Source organism: Corvus moneduloides, chromosome 7, assembly GCF_009650955.1.
Source record: "Corvus moneduloides isolate bCorMon1 chromosome 7, bCorMon1.pri, whole genome shotgun sequence".
Taxonomy (NCBI): Eukaryota; Metazoa; Chordata; class Aves; order Passeriformes; family Corvidae; genus Corvus; species Corvus moneduloides.
In genome coordinates, this window is record NC_045482.1 from 741,067 (window position 1) to 761,246 (window position 20,180).

Here is a 20,180-nt window from a genome sequence, read left to right on the forward strand (position 1 = left end):
CTCCACTCGGGAATTCATGGGTGCAAACAGCTGGAGAAGCTGTCGGAGGGAGCCTGGCTCCAGGGATGTGGCTGAGGGAGCAAATGGCATTTGGGTGTCTGCTGGCCCCATTGCTTCACTTCCTGGCCTTCCCCCCACTTCCTCCCCAGCCTGGGAGATGTGAGAAGCACATTGCTGTGGGGTTTTAAAGGACTTGGCAGTGAGGGAAGTGTCAGGGGAAAGATAAAGCCAGAGGTACCTTTTCTTGTGGTGTGCGCTGAAGATTATTGCAGGTTTGGGGCTCTCGGGCAAGGATTTCGCAAGAGAATCTGTTTTGTAACTCTCTTTTTTATTGTTTCCTCTGAAGACAACATGCTCAGCTGGCTCATTACAGCACTTACCAAGAATTTGTCCTGGTACAGGATTAATTAACGGGGCTGTCAGCATGTTGGTTTCCCACCACGGCTCTCTTTCATGGCCTCCCTTGGGAAAAAGTCATCTGCCCAGAGGAAAATCCTTATGGTGATGGGCAGGCTGCAGTCTGCAGTCTGCTTTCCCTCAGGAGCTGCACTGATTTTAGGGATGAAAAGATATTTACAAGGGCTTTAACCTAAAAACTTTTGGAAGTGGTTGCAGTTTGGGACACTTGTGTATGCCAGCAGCAAATATAATTTTGGTTATCTGTTGTCCTGACCTGAGAGAGGATCCAGGGAAGTGCCTGGAGAAAATATTTGAGAAAAAAAGTAGAGACTGTTCAGCCTTCATTGTGGCTGTCCTGAGCAGGGCCAGGACTCGATGATGCTTGTGGGTCCCTTTTGACACAGGATGTTCTGTGATCCTTTCCTGTGATGTGGCTGAGGATAAACCAAAGGGCAGGGAAAAGCAGCAGTCAGCGTCTGGGGGAGAGGAGAGCATTGGGCCAGCTGGCAGGGCTGTAGTGGAACTGACCTTGGAGTCAGAGATGAAGCCAAAGGCAAGAAGAGGAAGCCTGTGAGTTTGTCTTCATCGTCCTCAAGACAAACTTGCGAATTAGAGCAAGAAAACCGATTTCAGGAGGGATGGATGGGCAGGAGCAGAGGTGAGGGACCCTACCTGTGTCCAAAGGCATGGCACAGTGCCCAGGGCAGGGCCTCTGACACCTAGAGCAGCATCTCCAGGCTGCTTCTCTCTTTCCCTTTCCTAAACTTGAGCATGGGAGGGCTCCTGCTCCAAACATTCTCCAGGATTTGTGTGTTGGCCCCAAGCTTCCCGGTGTCCCAACGGAAGGGCCACGTGCACCATCCCTGCTGCCCCTGTGCCGAGGAGGACAATCCATGGCACTCAAAGGGCTGTGAGGAGGTAGGACACAGTGACTTCTTGAGTGACTGCAGCCCAGAGAGGGATTTTCCAGCCCCCTTCTTGCCAGATCCCTGAGGCCGAGTCCTTCCCAAAACCCCCTGCTCATGGGCCTGCTCTCACTCTCTAGCTACACACGGAAATACTTTGTCTCTTATCTTGGCACTCTTTGTGACTTCAAAGTGGTTTTTCTTGGTGTCTGGACAGCTCCCAGCAATGAGGATCCTCATCAAGAGCTGGCCTTTCCCTGTGCTGTTGTGTGCAACCAGCAGTGCCCTGCTTTTCCTCAGCCGTGCTGAGGAGAGGGTGCAGCCCGGCGTGCCTGTGGCTCATGGCCCTGCTTGCATCTGAAGCCGGGCATGAGGGGGTCTTTGGGGATACTTCCCATTTTAGGATGTCGTGCCAGAGTGTCCTGGACATCCTGCAGCTGTTGCATCCAAGTCTGGATACGTTTAGGAGCCTGACACATGTTGGGTAGCAGCTCTCCCTGTGATGGGACCAGTGGAAGCTTGGAAATCTGGAAGGAAAGGCTAAAAGTCATTAATTGCACCCAGTCTAAACCTTGTGGAGGGGAAAGAGGACATTCCAGAATTTCCTTGCACTGACTGGGGAGCCCTGCAGTGCTAACCTTGCTGTCCTTCTCCAGATTGTCTCCTTGAAACAGGTCCTTGGCAGGATGTCAGGAAAGTGGGATGAGCATGACTGCTGCTGATACCTGGGGGTTTTTACCTGCTGGGTTCCCGTGGCCATCGCTGTCTCTTTGCCACCTTTCCCCTTCCTTTTTAGAATCACAGAAATATTTAGGCGGGAAAAGCCCTTGAAGATCATCGAGTCCAAATGTTCTCCCAGCACTGCCAAGGCCACCACCAGCCATGTCCCCAAGTGCCACATCCACACAGCTTTTAACCCACCAGGGCAAAAAGGTGACTCCACCACTTTCTGTGAAGAAACTTTTCCAAAAATCCAATCTTTCCACCCAGGTACCCCACTTTTTCACGGCACACACTCTTTCACCCAGCTCTTCTCTTCCCTCTTGCCACATATGACTTGCATTAGACCTAATGGGAACTTTCCAAGCAAATCTCCCACTTGGCTAACGGGGGTGGCTCCTGCTTGCCAAGATAATCTCACCCATGTGGAGAGCTTTTCAGTTAGGGTGGCTTTATAGCTCAGAAAATTTAAAAAAATAGATAAGTTTAAACTTGGTAACTTAAAGTTAAAAAACAAAATGAAAAATTAATACCTTGTTTGTGGACAGCAGGTCCAGCATGTGCAAACGGGAACTGCTGGATAGACCTGGGAAGAGAGACAGGCACAGCAGTTGAGGGAGGAGCATGGCAGAGGTGCTGTTCAGAAATGCACAGCGATATTCCCGGCTTTTTTCAGGAGCTGAAAAGATCCAAGTACCCGTGTGTGGCAAATGGCTTCCATCTAGGAGTGTCTGCACAGACTTCTTGCACCTCCTGCTTCCTGCAGTTGCACAGTCACGGGATCACAGAATTGTGGAATGGTTTGGGTTGGAAGGGACCTCAAAGAACATCCCATTCCACCCCCTGCCATGGGCAGGGACACCTCCCACTGTCCCAGGCTGCTCCAAGCCCTGTTCAACCTGGCCTTGGGCACTGCCAGGGATCCAGGGGCAGCCCCAGCTGCTCTGGGCACCCTGTGCCAGGGCCTGCCCACCCTGCCAGGGAACAATTCCTTCCCAATATCCCATCCAGCCCTGCCCTCTGGCAGTTTAAAACCATTCCCCCTTGTCCTGTCCCTCCATCCCTCGCAAGCAGTTCCTTTGGGATGCTCCACTCAATCCTCAGGATGGGCTGGTACACTCAGCATTGAAAGCAAGATCCAGAATCAGATATAAATATCAGTGAGATATTCTCCAGGATACCAAAAAAAGAAGTGTTTCATATTGCACAGGACGCCACAGTTCCTGTCTGCTGTGGATTTTTTGTTTTTAAACACTTTGGGACTTCGAGATGGCCTGGAAGTGACCATGGAAGCAGAAACCACAAAAGTGACCATGGAAGCTGGGAACAGCTCTAAGAATAAAGAGTTCATGTGTCCCAGGACCTGTATGTGTTCATCTTTATTATTTCTTCAAATCTGGCACTTTCCTCTTTTCCTTTCAATTTGAGGGATGCAGGCTTGGAGCTTTAGGCTGGAATGGAGCAGAATTCCCATGTGTGAACCCAAAACCACTCTCCTGGCAATTTTTGCATACCTCAACTCTTGCCACGAGCCGCCACCATGTTGCTGTCAAGCCCAGGGGGTGTGCTGCCATCACAGCATACGTTCCATGTGGAAAACCTGGCAAAGTCCTGGCAAAGGGGTGTTCCCAGATGTGCTACAGAGACTTTGCCCATCGTGGGATGTGCAGATTTCCCCCCCTTTTGTGCCAGAGAGGAGCATTTCACCTGCGATGACTCGGCCACACTGCCAAAAAACCAAAGCGTTGCACGATGAGAGAGGGAGATGCTCATTGTAAAAACCAAAATAATGCCTTTAAAATGTGATAAATGTAAAAGGGAAGGAAGCACAGCCAGCTGCGTGAAAATCCCCATAGACTGTGGAGATTTCAGCGCCAGGATAAAGTCACACAATCAGGAAGGTTGAGGTTCCTTGAGGAATGACACAAAGAGGTTGTCCAACCCCTGTCCCAGCAACATGACAGCCTGGCTAAAATCCATCAGATCCCCCCAGGATGAGCCCCCATCCACATCTCAGCTGCCTGTGGCACACAGGGCTGGGGATGAAGTCAGGCAGGAGAGAGAGGGGAGGGGTTAGGTTGGATATGAGGAAAAATCTCTTCACTGAAAGGGTGTTCAAGCAGTGGAATGCGTTTCCCAGGGAATTGATGGAGTCACCATCCCTGGAAGTGTTCAAGGCCAGGTTGGATGGGGCTTGGAGCAACCTGGGACAGTGGAAGGTGTCCCTGCCCATGGCAGGGTGGGACTAAATGATCTTCCAGCCCAAACCACTCTGGGATTCAATGTCCATCCCAGCTAAGGTTTTAGGATGTTCTTCCCCCAGAGGGTGGTTGAGCACTGGAAGAGGCTCCCCAGGGCAGTGGTCCCAGCACCCAGCCTGGAAGAGCTGGAGGAGCATCTGCACAATGCTCTCAGCCATATGGTTCAGTTTCAGGTAGTCCTTTGAGGAGCAGGGAGCTGGGCTCGCTGACCCTTGTGGGTCTCACCCAACTTGAGCTATTCTGTGACTGGGATCAAAAATTAATTCTCCTCCTAATGGTGAAGGTTTTATCCTGGCTCCTGTGTCCATCCCGGGCAGGAATGCTGAGAAGTTGAGCTGATTCCTGCTGTGCTGATGCATGGAATTGTCACTGCTCTTGCAGGCTTGTTTCAAGACCTCCCTTGTCTATATCAATCTATGTTTTGTCTATGGTTTGGACTGTAGCTGGCCCTTTTTTCTCTTTTTTCCCTGCCCTTCAGCCCCAGGGGCTGTAGACTTTGCTCCTGGTGTTGCTCTCGAAGTGCCGTGGCTTTGCTCCCTCAGCCCTCATGTTTTGAATCACTGTTGCTCTGGGGGAGAGGAACTTGCTTTCCTTGCCCTGGATGCTATTAAGGGAAATCACAGACTGTCTGACGATTACTGTTCTTTTATAATTTTTATTTTCAGGCCTTAGAACGCTGAAGAGTAACGAATGTGCTAAACCTCACACCAGCAGAAATCCCAGGAGACAGGACATTTATTTATAAAGACAGAAATTGCCCCCAACATTCACATGTCATTAGAAAGCTAAAGCACAGCCCCAGAATGACCCCCTTCACCCGAGCATGTGCCCACAGCACGGGGAGGGCTGCGCTGACACACGGGCACTGCACAAAAATCCCAATCCCATGGAGACCGGGAAAGGTAATTCAGCAAAATAACAGAAGCTGGGGGGAAATCCCTCTGTTTTCCCCACTAGTGTTTGCCCAGATTGTTTGGGGAAAAGGAAAGGAGGATGGTGAATGAAGGGCAAGCTTCCACCTGCATCTTCCTGGGGAGCTGCTGGGTGCTGTGCTGGGTCCCACCTTGTTTGGAGGGATCACTGAAGCAGGGTAAATTAAGTTTAGATATTAGGAAGAAATCCTTCCCTGTGAGGGTGGGGAGGCCCAGAGCAGCTGTGGCTGCCCCTGGATCCCTGGCAGTGTCCAAGGCCAGGTTGGAAAGGGTTTGGAGCAACCTGGGATAATGGAAGGTGTCCCTGCCTGTGGCAGGGGATGCAATAAGTTGAACTTTAGGGTCTCTTCCAACCCAAACCATTCTGGCAGGAGTTTGAGCGGTCACTTGTCGAGTTGAAATGACCCTGAGGGAGGGTGCTGGCCACATGTGCTCTGTCCTGCCACTTGCTCTGCCGCCCTGAAACCACCTTGTGCTCAAACACAAGCAGAATAATTTCATCTGGCTGCGGTTCTGAGGCTCTGCTCGGATCAATTAAGCTTTTAAAAACACAGCCTTCATGGCCAGTTCTGTTTGTTGCTGATGGAAGATTATATGTGGCAATTAGGGAACGAACTCAGCCTAAGCAAATATCCCTTTTCTTGTGCCTAATGAAGCTTTTTGATGTCTTTTCCAAAGGATCTGCTCGGAAAGGAAGAGCAACACCTGCTGAACGTGGCAGCAGGACAAAAGGGGTGGCAGAAGAAACACAAGGAGAGCTCAGGGGGCTGTGTCTGGTTCAGACAGCTCCAGCCACAGCCCCGTGGGCTGGGCCACAGGAGCCCTGCCCGGACCATAAAGCTGTCAGGTGCAGGAGGATCACAGCAGCTTCTGCTTCCTCGTTTACATAAAGATGAAAGGGGAAAATGCGCCCATGAATATCAAAAGAGCAGATGATTGCATCCAGTGGCCAGCACAGGCTGTGCTTTCTGTGCTTTGCAAAGCAAGCCAGCAGACAATTAAGGTCTAATGGCAATTAGGCCCCTAAGAGCAATAAAATAAGTCGGATTTATTCTCTGTTAGAAACCACAGCTCGGATGGTTTTAGACCTTCCCCAGGAAACAGCTCTTTCTTTTCTTTTCCTTCACTTTTCTTATTTTGATTGTTGTTTCCCCAAGCTTAGCAGGGGTCTGCTGTTTTCTCAATGAAAAATTGACTCCTCTGCTCTTCAGTAAACCCAAAAAACCCAACAACAACAACAGCAAAAAAAGAAATTGGAGACTGACATTTCTGTGAAAACTGTCCCGGGGCAGGGCAGGAGGGAAAAATGGTTTTCATTAAATGTTGTGAATGAGAATTTTTTACCCACTCCCTTCAAGCATTGATCCTGTGGTCTCCCTCCTGATAAGCAGTGTAAACATATCCTTAACTTTTCCACAGCCTGATCCTCTTTTTCTCTGTGCCAGGATTGCTCCAGATCTCTCCAGCAGCCTCCTTGAGCCACGTTACACCCTGAAATTGTAGGTTGTACAATCACTAAGGATGGAAAAGCACTCCAAAATCATTGAGCCCAGCCATTCCCCCACCAGCAAACCATGTCCCCGGGTGCCTCATCCATTGAACACTTCCAGGTTTGGCAATTCCACCAATTCCCTGGGCAGCCTGCTCCAATGCTTGCCATGCTTTGGTCCAGCAAAAGTCAAGGAGAGGATGGATCTGGCTGCAGAGAGGACAGGGAAAGCCTCACCTCTGGCAGAGATGAAGGCTGGCTGCTTGGAGGGCCCCTGGATCACAGGTGGGATGGGATGGGATGGGATGGGATGGGATGGGATGGGAAGCTGGGAAGCGCCGTTGTTTCCTCAACCATCCTCCCATTCAACCTTTTTATGGCAGAGCTGCTTTGTGAAGCAAAGGCGCACCCAGCCCCCAACCCCACAAATCAACCCACACAAGCCCCAAACACCCCAAAACACCTCGGCTTTCCAGTTTGGAAGCTCTTTCCTCGGTTTTCCTTTTCTTTTTTCATTTCAGCATTTCAAGTGGAAGATTTAGTGCTAAACTGACAGGTTTAACTTGTAAAGTAACTGGCAAACCTTGACAGAATTGTGGTTTTCCCCTTCCCCGAGGACGCTGCGAGTGCCACGGTTTTTCACTTCAGTGATAGATGGCACTTGCAGGCGAGCAAGATTTCGGTATCTGAGTGCTAAAGCAGCCCCAGGTCTGGTTCCTATCAAGAGTACATTTTGTCACACAGAGATTGAAACAGCATGGACGCCACACACAGAAATGGGAAGGAGAATTCGACATAGAATTCATTTTGGCCGTGAGGGAAGGTGGTTTCAGCTGTCTCAGTTCACAGGAGAGCCGGGGGATGCTTATTTCCTGGGGATTGCCCACTCCTACGTTTTACCTTTGATTCTGGGGAGCAGTGAAATTGCAATGAAATCAGGAAAAAAATCAGCAAAACCCCAAAACACCAATACCCCCTGCCCTTGCAAGCTGAGCTAAAGGAATTGATTTGATTGAAAGGGGATTAGCAGAGTCAGGGACTCACCTCAGCTTCTCAAGTCTCCCTGGAGTCCATGAATTAAGAATAAATGTCCTTATTTGGGCACTGAACTTCCCTATTTCAAAGTAGTCATTTCCTTAAATAAGTGCATGTTAAGGACACAACCGGTGTCTGCTCGGTGCACAAATGTCCGAGGGGTGCATTCCAGCTTGCTGGACTTGTCTGAAGTCCCAATGAACCAGAACTTCTGGGATGAGCATCTGTCTCACCAGGGAAATTCCTGGTTTTCTCCATGTATTAAAAAAAAGCTGATAGACCTCAGGGGAGAGCTGACTTTTTGGGGATGACTGGTGCCAAAACTACGAATCTTCTTTGAGATCTCCCAAGAAATGAATTTCCCAGGGATGTGGTGGAGTCCCCATCCCTGGAGGTGTCCAAGGAAGGTGGCACTCAGTGCTCTGGTCTGGTGACAAGGTGGGGATCGGGCACAGCTTGGACTCCATGGCCTGGGAGATCTTTTCCAATGGAAATGATCCCATGATTCCAAGGAGTCCCTGGAAAGCCCCATCCCAACAGCAGGATATTAACCCTTCTTCCCTAGGAAAAGTCAGAAATGGACTTGGGTAGGAAGGAAGTGCATCCATGCTGCCTTGGATGGATCCTGCAGCTCTCACATCCCTAAATCACCTTCCTGGCCCGTGGTTTCCTCTCATTCCTGCTCATTCCTCCGTGGATCTCGGGTATGGAGTGGCGTGTCCTCCTCGTGACAAGGAGCCTTTGGAGGAATTCCCAGGGAGCTCCTGACTTTTGTGAGGAGACTTTGGGCACGTGGGAGAACAAGGAGCTGGAGCAAGGATCTGCTGGGTCAGGAGACGAGGACTGAGGCACGCAGTGCTGATCTGTTGGCAGGGTTCTCCTGCCCTCTTCTCCTGGGAACAGGAGATTTCCTGGAGCAGTAACTGACTCCTCTCTCTTCGCTTGGAATGCCAGAACCAGGTCAGTGTTCCCTCCACTGTGATTCCCAAAAAGGCTCTGTCTCATCAGTGACACAAAAACTTCATCCACGAACACGATGGGAAGTAGTTCACCAAGAAACAATGCTTGATTCGACAAAATATTGGGATCAAGGATGTTAAGCAGTGCTGTTAAGGACAAAATTGGCCAGGATTTGCCCACCTTCTCCTAATTAATGAGGGATGCTTCAAGGTGTGTCACCCTCTGGACATCTCCTTCTTTTCTTCTCAGAAAAGTCACCTTAAGCCCTTTTGGGTTGTATAAATTTCATTTCCCAGTTGTTCTCATGGCTGCTCTGGGTCTGAGGCTTTCCTGCCTTTGGTTTGGAAGCAGCTGTTGCTAAGGGACATCCAGAAGGCCAATGGGATGGTTTCAGACAGACAGGGATTACAGGCAGAGTCAGCCTGTGTTGTGCTTGTGATGGGAAAAAAAAGTAAAATGAATCAAAAGTAAATAAAAAATGAAAGGCCAGGAGCTGCAGGGCTGATTTTGAGAAGAATATATTTAATTTCTCCTCCTGCCATGCACTTCCTAGACAACCTCAAGCCATTTCCTGGGCATCTGCCACCACTCCCTCACCTTGGAGCGGTGGTCAGAGGGCGAAGAGGGCTGAAGAGTAAAACCCAAGTGCCATGCAGAGCTTCTGCAACCCCAGTGGATTTGGGGGGACCCAACGGGGTTTCACCCATTTTGGGGCACCCAAAGGGAATTTTTTCCAGACCTCAGCGTGTGCCTAGGGCTGGATAACAGCAGGCATTTCACGGGCCTTGCAGGATCGCGGCTCGCCTGTGAACACCGGCCAAGTGAAAAAGGGCCAATAATGCCTTTTTGGCTTTTTTTCTGTTTTTGATTGGCTTAAGTCAGTATTTTTAGCATTTCTATTTAACCATAAGCTCAGAAATCAGAGCAGGTAATCACAAATTTCAGCATCGAGTAAATTATTGCAGCCCTGCTATAAACCCGCGGGGATTTGGGGAACAAAGTCATGAGGAATTCCGTGCCAGAGCCGGAACACGGAGCCCTGGGCTTGACTCTGAGGAAAGAGCAAGCTGGGCATTGCTTTAAAAAGCCAGCAACTAGCATGGAACAAATTAAAAAGGGAAGCAACAAACTCCTCTGGGATTCCATAATCACTTAAACATTCCTCTGGGACATCTGAAGCGGGGAGGGAAAGGGAAGGGGGTGGTGAAAAAGTGTTTCTAACTTACGAGGAATGTTAGCAATAAAAAGGGACCCGTGCGGGTGTGCCACAGCCCGAGTTAGTCACAGAGCAGATGTGCAGCCTCGACTTTTCCCCCCTTGTCTTCCCTCCTGCTTCCTTCCTCCCTCTCCTTCCTCTGCCTCGCTTCCTCAGCAGCTCCACCTGCGGATGGAAGGAGCAGGGAAGGAGCTGCAGAGTGTTTGGTGTCTTAAGTCAGGGGAGGCAACAATCGCCCCAGAAATCAGTTTGGGAGGGGGCTGGAGTGGAGCTGGGGAGGGAAATCCAAAAATAAACCATCTGTGGGTTTTATTTCGCTCTCTGCTGGCTGCAGGGAGCTCACAATGGGGTGCAAATAATGAATCTTGGGGGGGTTGCCTCTTTCTCTCCCCTCTCCAGCACCATGAGGGGCTCATACCCACAGGATTCACAGGATCATCCCTTTCCTCTCTTTGAAGCCATAGGAGGAGCCACTGGGGGATGCCAAGGGACTCTGGGGTCAAGAGGAATTATCTAATTTGGCCTAGACCAATTTTTATCTGATTCTTTAGAATGAAAATTGCTTTTTCTCCACCCAAGGAGGCAGGCCATCTGCCGAAAGGCCTCAAAAATTCCACTGGGCTCCAAGGAACCCCAATCCCTCTTGCCTGTGAGCTTTTAACGTCCCCTTGGCTTGCACCCCTGTGTGTGTGTCAGGAATGCCAAGTTTGGGTTTATTAAAAGAAGAAAAAGGGAAGAAATAAAAATCCCCCAAGTGCCCAAAGCCCGAGTGTGACATAAGGAGCCTCGAGGCAACTTTCATCATGTTTTTCATGTGGTTTCCTTCATCTCCCTGGCCTGGCTGCCGCAGCACATCGGATTTCGATGATGTTTTTACCAGATCAATGTGAGGATGCTCCCCCCACCCCCAGCAGCTCCCCGACCCCTCGGCTGCACCTAACAGGAGCAAAACCTCCCGATTCATCCTTTAAATGCACGGCTCTGGAGCACGGTGTCCTTCTGTCCTCGCACTAACTCCAGGAAAACAAAAGCATTTGGCCTCCTTACTCATCTCTGGAGGGACTGGAGGTAGTTTGATCCCTAAAAGAATCCCAAGCCTTCAGAAGCATAAAATCCCAATTCCAGCCTCAGAATTTGCATGTCCATCCCAAAGGGAAAAATAGGAAAAGCCTCCTCATGCTGGAACAATGTTGACGATCGCCAGGTCAGGATTTTTGCCTAAAAAATAAACACAGCAGAGCTATCTTCCCCAGCATTCCCTTGCTCCTGCATTCCAGATCCCTGTGTTCATCCTGGATCCCTGTGTTCATCCTGGATCCCTGCGTGCATCCCAGATCCCTGTGTGCATCCCGGATCCCTGTGTGCATCCCAGATTCCTGTGTGCATCCCAGATTCCTGTGTTCATCCCGGATCCCTGTGTGCGTCCCAGATCCCCGTGTGCATCCCAGATCCCCGTGTGCATCCCAGATCCCCGTGTGCATCCCGGATCCCTGTGTGCATCCCAGATTCCTGTGTGCATCACAGATCCCTGTGTTCATCCCGGATCCCTGTGTGCATCCCAGATCCCTGTGTGCATCCCAGATTCCTGTGTGCATCCCAGATCCCTGCGTGCATCCCTGCCTGCATCCCAGATCCCTGCAGCAGTCCCAAGCTCTCCCTGCAGAGCTGCCTGTGGGCTCACAGATTATCTTTCCTTGTCCCCCCATTAAGGAGCAGTGACTCATTTGCAAACCATTCCCGCTGAATCCCAGTTTTCTGTTGGATGGGAAGGAAAGCAGGAGCGGGAGCTGGAACCTCGCAGATAGACTGTGCTTAGCCCTGGGCTGGCTTAAATCTCTTACGATGTTCCTAAAGTGTGGAGCAGCAGGTTCTGAACCCCTCCTGTGGAACAGGAATGCCTGGGGCTGCTCCTTCAGGGAAGCCAGGCAGTCGGGAAGGAGTTTTGGAGCAGTACCTGGATTTTGCAGATGGGAAAAGCGTTCCAGCCACGGGGAAGCGGGGAGTGAAAGGAAAACAACCTGAAACCAGAACCAGGGTCTGCCCAGGGATGATTCAGGGGAGCACCGGGAAGGAAATCACACCTTGGAGGAGTTAATTGAGGCCCAAGGGACGATCCTTTGCCATTAAATCCCAGGATGTCAAGTGGGAGGGAGATGTGTTGGCCAGACCTGCGGCAGAGCTCGCCCGTGGCAAGGGATCCTTCAGGTCATCTCCAGAGGCTGGTGGATTCCAAATCCAAGATTTCATTTCCAGTGGGCTCTCCATGACCTGATGGAGCTGGGGTGAAGCAAAGCTCTGTTGGTACAGAAAGCAAAGGGAGCCTCTTCCCACAGTGATTTCTTTCCAAGGCTGCACCAATGCGGAAATGGGTGGGTCTGGCCAGACTGCAAGACGTGGGCAGAGATTTTTGCCAGGTTTTCAAAGGTTTTTCAAAGCTTTGTGTGTCCCCAGCTTGGTAATGAAGCCTCGGAGGAGATATTCCAGATTCGGGTGCGTAGGAGCGACCTTTCCCATTAGGATCAGACAGTCCCGGTGTGCACTGCCCCGTGCTTTTGAACTGAGAGACCATTGCTCCAATGTGAGCATGGACAGCAGGAATTTGGGATACTGAGGTCTGATCTGGGTAGTTCTGCTCAGTACTGGACAGCTGTGGCTATGGGAGATCTCCAGGACAGGTGTTGGTCCTGCTCGGAGCCTGGCTGTGCTTGGTGAAATCGGTGACTTGGCTGAAGCTTAGAGCAGCTGACTTCACCTAAGCTGACATTTCACCCAAGGTCTGCCCATCCCAGCTTGTCCTGCAGCCACAAAGCTTTCCCTCCGTCCTTTTCAAGGTGAGCAGAGCCGGATGAGCTGGTGAGCAGAGATCTTTCCATTGTTTTCTAGGTGGGGATTGGTAGATTTGGGGTCACCCATTTCTCTTTGTCCCAAGGGTGCCTGAGCTGACCTTCTAGCTCATCTCCCTCCTGGTGATCTGCTGTTCACCCCCTGGTTTTCTCCTTCCAGCTGCCACCTTGGCTCACCGTCTGCAGTCACCAAGTGAGGAAATTGCGCTGCCAGCTTGCAGGAAAATTCCAGCTCTCTTTGGTTGGGAGGAAATCTTTGCTCATAATCACAAGAAAAGACACACACAGGGATGCTGAAACCCCAAGGAAAGCTCTGGAACTCCAGGAGCTCTGCCAGTAGAAGGTGTTGATTCAAGAGCTGGGGCCCCCCTGCCCTGGAGCCAGGCTGGGAGAGCTGGGGGTGCTCACCTGGAGAAGGGAAGGCTCCAGGGAGACCTCAGAGCCTCTCCAGAGCCTAAAGGGGCTCCAGGAGAGCTGCAGAGGGACTGGGGACAAGGCATGGAGGGACAGGACACAGGGAATGGCTTCCCAGTGCCAGAGGGCAGGGCTGGATGGGATATTGGGAAGGAATTGTTCCCTGGGAGGGTGGGCAGGCCCTGGCACAGGGTGCCCAGAGCAGCTGGGGCTGCCCCTGGATCCCTGGCAGTGCCCAAGGCCAGGCTGGACACTGGGGCTTGGAGTAACTTGGGATAGTGGAAGGTGTCCCTGCCATGGCGGGGCTGGGGCTGGATGGTTTTTAAGTTGCTTCCAACCCAAACCACTTTATTCTACTCTATTTCAAGACAATACAAGGAGGCAAACGAGGAGAGCACAACCGCAGCCACGACCACTCGGAGCCTGCCTTGGGCTGAGACAAAAGTGTTGGAATTTCCAGGCGTGTCCGTCCCATGCAGAGGCAATCACCTGCAGTAAATAAAGCAGGGCTGTTGCTGTTTCAAGCAGAGAGCAGGTTATGATGGATGAGGCGTCAGCTGTCGCTGCAGCCTCGGCCCAAGTGTTGGAAATGCCATTATGGAAGCGCTCGTAAAAGCGCGGCGGGGCTGGAAAACTCTGCCTGCTGTTGCTATCTGCCTTCTTTCTGCAAGCTGGACCTGCTCCACTATAAAACACACAAAGAAATGCCTTGGTGAGTTAATGGTAAGGCAGGATTTCGGTAAACACAGAGATCTTAACACGGCAGAGCTGGCTGTGCAGGGTCCCCGTTGGCTGCGCTGCTCACAGGAGCTGAAGCGGTGGATAAACCATAAACTCCAGGTGCAGAGCTGAGGCAGAAAAGGCCCTGAAAATGCTGGTGTGAGGCAGAGGAACCAGTGGGATGAACAAATCCTTGTGCTCTGCTCCCTGGGGGAGGTTTAGGCAGCCCAGCTCCACCCTGCCCTCCCAGTGCTGTGAGCAAGTGCGCAGTGCCTGGGTCTCCTCGTCCTGAGTGCTCCTGAGCCTGTGCTCTGCACGCTGTCTGGGAACATCACAGCAGAGCTATTCCCAGTTCTCCTGTCTGACTGAACAAGCAAGGACTCATCTCCCAGTCCTCACCTTGCACATCTCTGCCTAAAAAACCCCAAAATCCCACTTCTGCCAGCAGCTTTTGTTGGCAAGCCAGAGGTAATGCAAAGCTCCTTTGTGATCATCAGCACGCCTTGGCTCTGGAGCTTCTGTTCTGAGTTTTGGGGGACCTCAGTGCTACCCCAGCTCTGCCAGCCAAGGCAGTGACAGTCACATTAACAGCCACAGCTTTGTGGCTCCACTCCTGGGAATAACAGAGCAAGCAGCATGTCCTTGTGTATTTCCCGGGATGCTTTAATTCGTGCTTCTGGAGACGCCTGAAATCGCATGTTATAACCTCAGCTTTTTGAGGTTTTTGGTTTGTTCCTCTCTAAGTGCGGGTCTTACATCTTCCCTTCCAAACTGGCTGCCCCCTGCAAACCAGCAAGTGCCTTTTTACCTCCCTGGCCTTCCAAAACATGCAATTCAAACCTCTGACTAAGGCCCTCGTGGCTGAGCTCTGGGCTCCCAGTTCAAACGTGGAGCAGTGTCTATAAAAGTTTTTATATCATCTCCAGTCATATTAGAATCATATTCCCTTGACCATCCTTAGGAAAACAGCTCTTGACACACTACTGGGATGAAAGGAGGGGAACACATGGTATCAGTAAAAACAGAGTTAACAGAGCATTCCAAGCAATAACATTACACTGCACGGTGTAGCAACAAGCCAAGAAGCCGTAATTGTTGGGAGTGAGCGGAATCCAGAGGTGCCCCCAGTGTTGCACTACGCTCCTTCCAGTGGAACAACCTCAGGCACTCAGTCCATAACAGCCAGTCCCACTGTCCATATAAAAAGGTCCATCTGGCCTGATTTAAAGCCTCCCTTTTCCCCAGGGATTTGTGCCAGGGCTGCTGAGTGGGTTTGGAGGTGTCCATGAGGTCAAGCCCAGCAGGGCTGGTGCTTTCTTCCGATGGCAGATCCCTGTGGCTGGCTGAGATTCTCACCCTGGGCTCTGCTGCCACCTTCCTGGGCATGCCAGGGCCTTTTCCTGGTCAGGACCAGCCCGTGGAGCAGGAGATGTGCTTCAGGAAAGGATGCTGCTCCTGGGTGAGGCTCAGGAGGGATGAAGCCAGCAGAAGGCATTCCCTGAAGGTGTTTCCTGGGACTTGACGCGGGAACCAGGAGTGTTTGACCTTCTCTCAGAAAAGCAAAGAACACCCTGAGATGGAAGGGACCCACAAGGACCGTGGAGACCAGCTCTTGCCCCTGCAAAGGACACGCCCAAGAATTCCTCCCTGTGTCCCTCTCCTGGCATGCAGCAAGGAGCAGGTGCTGCCCCTCTCCCATCACCACCTTCCCAGTCCCTCCCAGTTCCTCCCCCACCCTTTGGCCCAGCCCCAAGTGGTCACCCTGCAGAGCTCTGGCCCACCTCAATGGACAGCGGCCCCCCAGGCCCCTCTGTGAGCCCCCAGGGCTGGGATGGAGAGCCCTGTCCTGCCACAACAGGGGGAATCAGGCGGTGCCCCCTTCCCTGCTCCCTTTTCCCCGCTCCTTTTCCCACTCCCCCCTTCCCCACCAGTCACAATTTCCAGAGGGGATGATCCTGCTGTGCTGGCCTGTTCTCCAGGAGGAGAAATGGGGGGCTTGTGCCTCACCCCTGCTCTCCAGGGCCAGGGAGTGCCTCAAAAACCCCCTCTTCTCCCACAGCCACGATGGATAACAGAGCTTTCGCCTCCCCTCTCACCTGCCCACATCCATCCTGCCTCCAATTTCCCCCTTTTTAAGCCTCGGTGGTGTTTTATCCCACTTGGCAAAGAGCAGAGGGGTTGGGTGGTGGGTGCCTGTGGGGGAGCCAGGAATGCGGGGTCGGGATTTGCAGGGCACAACAAACCCACTTGGCAACTCCTCCATCACCCGCCTCCTGATCTGGAGCCATGGGAAACAACTTCCTGTCAATAAACAGGAACAAAAGCTTGGAAGCATCTTCAAAGTGATGAGTTATGTCGAAAATATGTTTCGGGGCACTTTGAATGTCCCTGTAAACTGGAGGGAAGTGATTGCTCCTGACGCTTTGGCGTCGGAGGGGAGCTCAGAAATAGCCAGGTCTGTGCGAGTTCGTTTTGCCGTGGGAAAAAACACACGGAGGGAGAGGAGGAGGAGGAGGAGGGGAGGAGGGGAGGAAGGCCTAAGAGGGGAAGGGAATTTAAAAACAGCTCCAAAATCTGGGGAATGGGATGGATTTTAAAAGTCAGGTGTGAGGTGGGTTTGGTTTTGGGAGAAGGTTTTCTCTTCACACCTGGCCCTGGGAAGGACGGAAGGATTCCAGGAAGGAAGGATTCCAGGATTCCAGGAAGGAAGGAAGGAAGGAGCCATAGGGTTCCCATTGGCTTCCCCAAGTGGAAACACGTGCTGGAACCTCAGCCAGCTGTGCTCCTTGTTATTTTAATGAGAAATTCCATAATTAGTGGCAAAAAATAAAAAGAAGCCACGCTGCAAGTGAAAGAAAACCCCTCTCTCCCCTCTGCAGGGCGTGATGGACGCATCAAAGGGATGTGGTGCTTTTACAGTCAGATATTACTTGACAGGCTGGGATGTTCCTTAATCTGTTTGCTCGAGGGAATGAAAGAGAAACATCGAAACAACAAAACAAAACAAAACAAAAGCAACCAAATAAAAACGCCAGGTTTTTTTACTTAAGGAGCCCTTGTCTCCCCACCTGCGATTCATTTGTCAGCAGTTAAACATCATTACAACATTAACAGCCAATCTCAGAGCAGAAGAGCTGGGCTTTGTACAGCCATAAACTGCAGGACATCAAACTGCACTTTATGGAGTCGGGGCCGCTCAGGAGTGACCCCTTCTAAACTTTTACAGTTCTCTGCGTTCTTCTGATTATGGTAAAGATTTATTTGAACTTTGATATATAAAGATGTATAAAAAAAGGAAGGGAAGGGAAAGGAAGGGAAGGGAAGGGAAGGGGCATTTTATTAAAAACATTTCATCCAGGTTCTTTAGGAGCCACAGAGAGGATGGGAAAGGTGCTGCGAGCTGAGCTGGGCGGTCAGAAAAGAGGAAAATTTCCTTCTCTTTTCCAGGATCCTCCCTGTGCTGCTGTCACACCTGGCTCGGTGCAGACGGCTTCTCTTCAGCACTCGGCCCTGGACCTGTGGAGCAGGGAAAATGCCCCAGTGCTGTGGGAGCCCTGCTTCTCCCGCTAGGCAGCGATATTCTCCAAAAATGGGGGTGTTCCCTGGCTGTAAAAAATGGGATTTGACACACTCGCTCACAGAAATACACCTGCAACGGATGTCTGCACATAGGTGGGGATTTGCAGAAATACAAGATAAAGGGGTGGGGTGGGATGGGATGGGATGGAGGGCTCAGTATCTGCTCTAATCCTGGTTTAGGTGTGGCACGGTCTCAGCCTCACGATGTCCAAGGATATCCATCCGTCCCGTTGCTCCCCACGCTGTTTTTTTGGGAAACACCCTCTGAGCAGGAAGCTTGATTAGGGACAGGTACGGGAGCCATAAATCCCAGGAAGCCCCCAGAGCAGGGCTTTTTGGAGGTGGTGCACGGTGGAGGAGTGCTGATGAGACAGATTTTTCCAAGGAAACCTGCCCCTTCACAGAGTTGCTGTTTCCCGTGGGGAAGAAATGTGCTGAAAACTTGCGGTGCTCCTCTTTTTATCTCTTTTTTTCTTCTCCCTATTTTATTTTGAAGGGCTGGGGGAGACAAACCTGAAATGAAACACTTCATTTTGGTCAGTTCGACCTGATTGGGGCAATATTTCATTCTTTTGATTGGATTGGTTTCAAATCAATTCAGAATACGCTTCGGCTTCCCTCAGGGAAAGAGCAGCTCCATCTCTTTCCCTTTATTGTGGCTCTGTTCTCGGGAGGACCTCAATGCCCAGGAGGCCAAGAGCAACTTTTTGGCTGAGTCCATGGGAATGGTGTTGATCCAAGGGCATGGCTGCACAGTCCGAAGAGCAGAGAGGTTGAAAAGAGCCCTGATAGTCCATAATTCCTCTCCAGAGCTACATGAAGGAGAATGAGAAAGAGAGAAACTCTCTGCAGATCCTTCTCCCAAGCCCATCCCTGCTGCCAGCCTTCAGCAAAGCACATTAGGGTAATTAATTTAATGGAAGATAATGACCTGAAAATAAGCGTTTTCCAATCGTTTCAGCTCCTGCTCTGACTTCCAGCATTTCAAAACATCACCATCTCTGTGTCACATCAGTTCAAAGATACCTATAGAAAATATCTTTTTTTTTTACTTAAAAGTAGTCCTGGAGCCTTATTTGGAATTTCAATTTGCCCGAGCGTTCCTTCCCTCCACTTAAGGTCCGTGGCTGAGGCAGGGAAGACAAAGAAAAGCTGGAATGAGCCATCCACTGCCGATGGCTTGGTCCTGAAGAGCTCAGTGATCACTACTGGGGGTTTTTATCCTGCTCATTGGCCAGCTCCCTCCAAATTTCTCTAGCTGCTTTCTCCACAATGGTTCTGTTTTCCTCAGTAAATTAAAGGACAGATCAGATGGAGCAGGTTGTCTTTTCCTTCTGTTCACATTTCTTTGGAAAAAACGCCAAAGTGGCGTGTTTTGAAATGGAATTACCTTGTCCTAAACGTGCTGAAACCCAATCTATTTTCAAAAGCGCCGTTCTCCTGGGGTTTTGGGTTGGTTTGTTGTTTTTTTTTTTTGCAGTCCAAATGCTACAAGTGGTGCTGGCTAAAGCAAGATAAAATAACAAAACAGGGAGTCAGGAGGTATTACTGGGACAGACTGGGGAATGTGGCCCTGTTTTGCCCAGGATCCCTGGCCACTTCTGCAGCTCCTGCAAGGTTCAGTGCAATTACGGAGTGGAAAAGATGATTTTCCTGCAGGAGGATCCCTGATATTCTCTCTGTGTGCATTCACAGAGCTTCTGTGCTGCTGGCGTGGGTGGCACAGAGGGAATTGGAGATGTGAACCTCCCCTGGATTTTTGCTTTGTGCATTTTCCTGGGAGAAATGCAGGAATTGCTGTCCCGCAGCACGTAAGAGGTGTCTTGTCCACACTTATGGACTTTGCAGTAAACCCCCCCAAAGGCACAGCACACCTGGTTTCGGCATTTGCTCGTGTCTGAACCTTGGCAAATGCTCCTGCAAACCTGCTCCAAGTGCAGAGGAACCTCTGTGAGGGAAGATTTATTGCTCTGGACCCGAACCAGGCATAATTTCGTCATTTTGGAGCCCCATACTCCTGGCTGGGTGAGCTGTGAGGTTCTGATGTTCAACCCACAGGCTCGAAGGGACCTCCAGGTGTCATCTGCTCTGCCCTCCCCACCCCATGTCTCAGGTATGGTTTCTCCAGAGGTTTCTCCTCAGGCTGGAGTCCCCCTCCTGCATTCTGAGACTCTTTGAGGGGCCTTTCCTCTCTTTCTTTAATGTTCTTACCAGTCATGCAACAAATAAGTCCTAAAATCCGGAGGTTTTCACATGTTTACTGTAAGCTGGATGGGAGCCTCGATGGCTCTGATGCATTAAAAAGACCAGGGGAAACCAGGAACAACAAGATCTGTTGCCATAACAGAGGATGATCCAATATCTTTGGACCTAAAAATAGTTCCTGCCTGTTAACCTCTCTGTGGTGTCTGCTCCAGGATTGCTGCTATTTGTTTTTGAAGCATCATCAAGGGAAAGGAAAGGAAAGAGGAAAGGAAAGAGGAAAGGAAAGAGGAAAGGAAAGAGGAAAGGAAAGAGGAAAGGAAAGAGGAAAGGAAAGAGGAAAGGAAAGGAAAGAGGAAAGGAAAGGAAAGGAAAGGAAAGGAAAGGAAAGGAAAGGAAAGGAAAGGAAAGGAAAGGAAAGGAAAGGAAAGGAAAGGAAAGGAAAGGAAAGGAAAGGAAAGGAAAGGAAAGGAAAGGAAAGGAAAGGAAAGGAAAGGAAAGGAAA